Raw genomic sequence first — 6,516 nt, 5'->3', positions numbered from 1 at the left:
TCGGGCAGAATGCAGTTTTCTACGAAAATTCATCTAATCTCTTGGTTCTAATCCTAATTTCAATTCCAGAATTCATCCTAATCATAATCTAAGGTCAAAGGACAGTTTCTACATCAATCTAATCAATTTTCATCGTTTAATCATCAATTCTAAGAATTTGACCTAATTTTCGATTTCTCCAATTCAATCCTAATTCTTGCTAATTACAACCGGATGGATTATATTGATTAATATTATTGTTTTGTGAAATCTCACCCCTTCTGCTTGGAAATGTTGCTCTTCGTATGAGTAACTTGCAGGTGATCGAGCTTAGGTTGCTGTTGTGCTGTCGTGAGTGGCCTTGCCTCACTGAGTCCTAGGTTGCTCTGATACGTAACGGGATGGGGTTTATGATATGCATGCTTCATTCTTTTACGTGTTCATTTATGATGTTTAACTGAATTTTATGAGATGTTTTGATTAGGCCTACGTGTCAAGACAATTTATAATTTTGAAATAACTCCGCTGCGATTGATTAAGATATTTTGTTGGAAGTTAAATTGTTATTTAACTGTTTTTAGATTATGTGAAAGGTGATATCCCGATTGTGATGTTTACTCTGATTTATGTTAAGAAATTTTTATGTTGGGAAAACGGGGTGTTACAGTTTACATGATTTTAGGCCTATATCCCTCGTCGGTTGTTTGTATAAAATATTATCGAAAGTGTTAGCAAACCGTCTGCGAATGGTCATGGGGAGTTTAATATCTAAGACTCAGACATCATTTGTGAAAGACAGACAAATTCTTGATGGAATTCTCATTGCAAATGAGTTAGTGGATAAGGCTCGGAAATCAAAGGAGTTGATGCTTTTTAAAGTTGATTTTGAGAAAGCGTACAACTCCGTAGATTGGGGTTATTTGGATGAAGTAATGAGAAAAATGGCGTTCCCGGTTTTGTGGAGAAAATGGATTAAAGAGTGAGTGTCAACAGCAACGGCTTCAGTTTATTCAATGGAAGCCCTACAAAAGAGTTTTATTTTAAAAGGGGACTGCGCCAAGGGGATCCTCTGTCACCTTTCCTTTTCTTATTGGCGGCGGAGGGCTTGAATGTCATGATGAAATCGATGGTTGAGAACAATTTCTTTACTGGTTACGGGGTGGGTAACGCAAATGACATTGTCGTTTCCCACCTTCAGTTTGATGACGATACGCTGTTACTCGGTGCTAAGAGTTGGGCCAACGTAAGAGCTTTACAGGCAGTTTTGTCTTTGTTTGCAATGATGCCGGGTTTGAAAGTGAATTTCCATAAAAGTTTATTGGTGGGAATTAATATAGCAGGCTCTTGGTTGAATGAGGCAACATCGATTCTTCACTATAAGGTTGGTAAGGTTCCTTTCCTTTATCTTGGCCTATCGATTGGTGGTGACCCTAGAAAGCTAGCATTTTGGGACCCCGTATTGGTGGCCGTTTGGTTTTGATCAAATATGTCTTGACATCTCTACCTGTCTATGCTATTTCCTTTTTCAAAGCTCCATCAGGTATAATATCTTCCATTGAATCTATTTTGATTTTTTTTTTTGGGTGGGAGTGAGGATAATAGGAAAATTTCCTGGATCGCTTGGAGCTATGTTTGTTCTCGAAAGGAGTATAGGGGTGAGACAGTTGAGAGACTTTAATTTAGCTTTGCTAGGTAAGTGGTGTTGGAGAATGTTGGTTGATAGAGGAGGGTTATGGTATTGGGTTTTGGTGGCGAGATATGGTGACGAGGATGGAAGGTTGGATGTAGGGGGCGGAGTGTTTCTATTTGGTGGAGGGAGATAGCGAGGATTAGGGATGGTGTTGGTGTTGATGGAGGGGGTTGGTTCGCTGATAGGGTGGTGAGGAGGGTAGGAGATGGTTCGGATACTCTTTTTTGGCAGGATAGATGGTTAGGAGATGTCCCGTTGTGTAGGCGTTTTGACCGTTTTATTTGGCTTGGCTTTGAATAAGCACATTGCGGTGGCTGATATGTTCATGCGCGGTTGGGAGGTAGGGGGAGATGCGTGGAGATGGAGGAGACGGTTGTGGTCGTGGGAGGAGGAGTTGTTAGGCGAGTGTCGCCTTTTACTTAACAATTTTGTTGTGCAAACTGATGTTTCTGACAAGTGGCAGTGGCTCCCTGATACTGTGGGAGACTATTCAGTGCGCGGAGCCTATCAGCTTCTAACTTATCAGTTGGCCCCTATGATTGATGCAGCGGGAAAGCTTGTTTGGCATAAGCAGGTTCCCCTAAAGGTTTCTATCTTTGCGTGGCGAATGCTTCAAGACAGGCTGCCCATGAAACTGAATCTTTTCAGGTGTCGTATTCTTCAGCATGCAGATGTTACGTGTGTGGCGGGTTTTGGGTTCGACGAATCGGAAACTCACTTGTTTCTTCATTGTGCTCACTTTGGTTCTATATGGCAGCATATAAGGAATTGGTTGGGCATTTCCGGAGTTGATCCGTTTACATTACATGATCATTTCTTTCAGTTTACTAACTCCATTGGAATGTCTCGAAAACGACGTTCTTTTATGCAGCTTTTGTGGCTTCTGGGTGTGTGGATAGTTTGGAATGAATGTAACAAGAGAGTATTTAAGAATACTCAAACTACCATGTTATATCTTTTAGAAAAAGTTAAATATCATTCTCTCTGGTGGCTTAAATCTCACAATGCCAATTTTGTTTATGGCAATCATAATTGGTGGTCGAACCCGTTACTGTGTTTGGGTATCAACTGACCTCTCCTTTGTAATTACAAATTGATTGTTTGTTCTTTTTGGGGTGACCTCTTTAGTACACCTTGCGCTTAAGAGGATCAATTGCTAGTGTTAATATATTTCATTTTTTTATTCTTCAAAAATAATAATAATCATAATAATAATAAAGTTTAGAAATTGAAATAAGAAAAAAAAGTATACTATCTTTAAAAAAATAAATAGAAAACTATACTCATGATTATTGGCTTAATATTTTTTTTGTTTTAGAAAGTTAATCATCATACCTCGATTATTTATGTATATTCAAAAAAATTCTACTTGACTGTAACGTGAAGATGTATGCACCATTGGTTTTATTATTTATTTATTTATGTATCTTTTAGAAAGTTGTGAATTGTGATATACACATAACACATCTGGTATTTTGATTGTGTGAAATTAATTGCATTGACTTGGATATTGGTATTTTGTTCAAAAATGATAATTACTTACAACATGTAGTCACTACTAGAAAAAGTAAAATTAGCGAGGGAAATCAGTGACGGAAAAAATGAAATTCTTCACAAATTTCTTGATCGTAAAATTTAGTGACGGAATTAAAGAGGGATTTTACATTTTCCCTCATTAAATTTCCCTCACTAATTTTTGTTTTTTTAGTAGTGAGTGTCGTCAATATTCTTTCTATTTGGTCTTTGCTTTCATTTTGAAGACTTTTCTGAAATTTCTTCATGCAAAATTGGGATATGCAAGTTTAAATATATAATAAAAAGAGTAGTTTTTTTAGAGGAATAAAAAGATTAGTTTTCAAAATAATTAATGAAATGTGCATATGTGTAGAGATAATAACAATTTTAAATATTCATTCAAAAAAAAAAACAATTTTAAATTAAAAATATTAAATTTAAAAAATAAAAATTATGACTTGCAAGTCAAGTGCAATATCTTGATATGTTTAACACTTATTCAACTTCATTCTTGCGGGTTTCATGAAAACGTGATGAAACAAATATTGGAATTGCATCATTGGCTGGCTCAATATTTGCCGTACTTGATATTTACACTTGTTTTCTCCTTAATCTTTCATATAATAGACAAGTCTTGTGTCTTTTGTTCTAGACAATTTTCTGGGTCCAATAACACAAGATTACAAAATATCACATTGTGGTCGGAAGTGGTTTTTGGAATGTGTTGGAACGGTAACATCGTCGATTTTAGCGAATGTTTGTCCGACGGAGGAGTTTCCTATCGGGAGGGGTCTTCGGCAAAGTGACCCCTTGTCCCCGTTAGTATTTCTTTTGGTAGCCGAAGGGTTATTCAATGGTTATTGTGTTGGGCGTGTTGGTGAGGTGAGGTTAACCCACCTTTAGTTCGCGGACGATACTATCATTATTGGTCAAAAGAGCTGGCAAAATGTTTGTACTATGCGAGCAATGTTTCTTCTGTTTGAAGAGATTTCGGGTTTGAAGGTAAATTTTAACAAAAGCATGTTGACAGGTGTACACATTTCAGAATCCTGGTTGTTAGAGGCAGCTTTGGTGATGAATTGTCGTCGGGATATCATTCCTTTTGTTTATATAGGTCTACCTAACGGTGGTGATTCTACGAAACTTACCTTTTGGAAACCTGTTGTTGATCGCATTGTCAATCGTCTGTCGTCGTGGAACCAAAAGTTCCTTTCTTTCGGTGGTCGTCTGGTTCTTCTTAAATCCGTCATGACCTCTCTTTCGGTTTACTTTCTTTCCTTTTTCAAATCCCATGCAGATATAATTTATTCTATTGAATCTATTTTTAATTTTTTCTTTTTTGGGAGGAGGGATGGGGTGAGGATAATAGGAAAATAGCTTGGATAAATTGGGAGTCTATTTGTACTCCAAAGGACGATGAAGGTTTGAGAGTTAGGAAGGTGGGTGCTTTTAATTTATCTATGTTGGGTAAGTGGTGTTGGAGGATGTTGGTGTAGAAGGAGGGGATGCAGTACCGTGAAAGTCCGTTATGGTGAGGGGGGGGGGGGGGGGGGGGGGGGGGGTTGAAGGAGGGAGGTAGCCATAGATCAGCTTGGTGGCGGTCGTTGTGTGGGATCCGAGAGGGGTTGGCTGAGGGTGTTGGGAGTTGCTTTGATATTAATACTAGGAGGTTGGTGGGAGATGGTAGAGACACTTTATTTTGGCATGACATATGGGTGGGGGAAATTACCTTGAAATCAAAATTTCCTCGCCTTTATGAGCTTGCTGTAAATAAGGAGTGTTCAGTGGCGGAGGTGAAGAGTGTTTTGGGTGCGGATGGGGCTGGGGAGAGGTTATGGCGTCGCAGGTTGTTTGCTTGGGAGGAGGAGGGTGTGAGGGAGTGTGTTGTCTTGTTACATAACATTGCTTTGCAGGAAAATGTACATGATGCTTGTCGGTGGCAGCTAGATCTTATTCAAGGTTATATGGTGAGGGGAGCATATCGCTTCCTCACTACTTCTGGTGAGCCTGTGGATAGGACTCTTGTTGACAACGTCTGGCATAAGAAAATTCCATCAAAGGTGTCTCTGTTTGTATGGCGCCTTCTTCGCAACAGACTTCTAACAAAGGACATTCTGGTGCGGCGGCATGTTCTTCATTCTACTGACATGGCATGCATTTCAGGATGTGGTAAGCTGGAAACGGTAACACATCTGTTCTTAGTTTGTGACATATTCAGTTCCCTATGGTCCCATGTCTGGCATTGGTTAGGTATTACTTCGGTTTCTTCCAGTGACATTAGACAACATTTCGTCCAATTTACTCATATGTCGGGTCTTCCGAGATTCACTCATATATTCTTGAGAGTTATTTGGTTCGCCTTTGTTTGGGTGCTTTGGAAGGAAAGGAACACCCGTGTCTTTAATAATACGGCTCCAATTCATTTTTGTGGGTGAAATCAAAACAACCGACATTCAACTATAGTTATCATGATTGGTGGAAACATCCTCTCCTTTGCATGAGTGTCCACTTGTAATTCTATTATTTTGGTGCTGTTTTTGTGACGCACCTTGATCTTGTAAATACTCTTGGGTGATTTGTCTTTTCCACATCTTGTACGAGACGAATCATTGTCGTTTATATTATATATCATTTTAGTTTGTTGAAAAAAAGGGTGATAAATCTTCACAATCTATAGCTTATAGAGGGATTCAATGGACGAGTTGATGATTCATGATTACGTTTGGATGGGTTCATAAGACTAAATTTAAAGAAAAATGTAAAAAGATAATACTCATTTTTTTCTTTATACTAAAATATTGAAAATGAGGTAAATATTTTGTGTGCGCGCTTAATTGATTAATATATGTGGTTGTGACCAACTAAAAATTATCCTTAAGTTTGTCCCTTATTCCACTTTAGGATTTGAAATAGTTTTAGAAAATGATTGTTTGATGAAAAAGTTTTATTATATGCAATCAATACTTTTATATAATTTGAATAAGTTTTGTGATATTCAATCAATTTTTTTTACAACTTATAACAATTGTTATGGTATTCAAAAACTTTGAAATTTTGATGGATTGCATTCAAAAACTTTTTTTAGACTATACACCGAATGTCTAAGCAAAACCCTACTTTTCTCTAATTTTTACCTCTTTCAATTCCATTACTTCGACCACCACAAGAACTCGGTTATTTTTTCTTAGTAGAAAAGATAATATATGCGACCCCATGATTATGGTTATGAATCCAGTTTAAACTTTAGGGTCCAGACACCACTGAACGATCAACACCTGAAGGGCAAGATTTAGTGCGCTTACATCTTTGAGGGGTAGATTCACTCACCATGG

The sequence above is a fragment of the Medicago truncatula genome, chromosome 3 (assembly GCF_003473485.1).
Source record: "Medicago truncatula cultivar Jemalong A17 chromosome 3, MtrunA17r5.0-ANR, whole genome shotgun sequence".
Classification (NCBI taxonomy): Eukaryota; Viridiplantae; Streptophyta; class Magnoliopsida; order Fabales; family Fabaceae; genus Medicago; species Medicago truncatula.
This window is presented reverse-complemented; position numbering follows the sequence as displayed.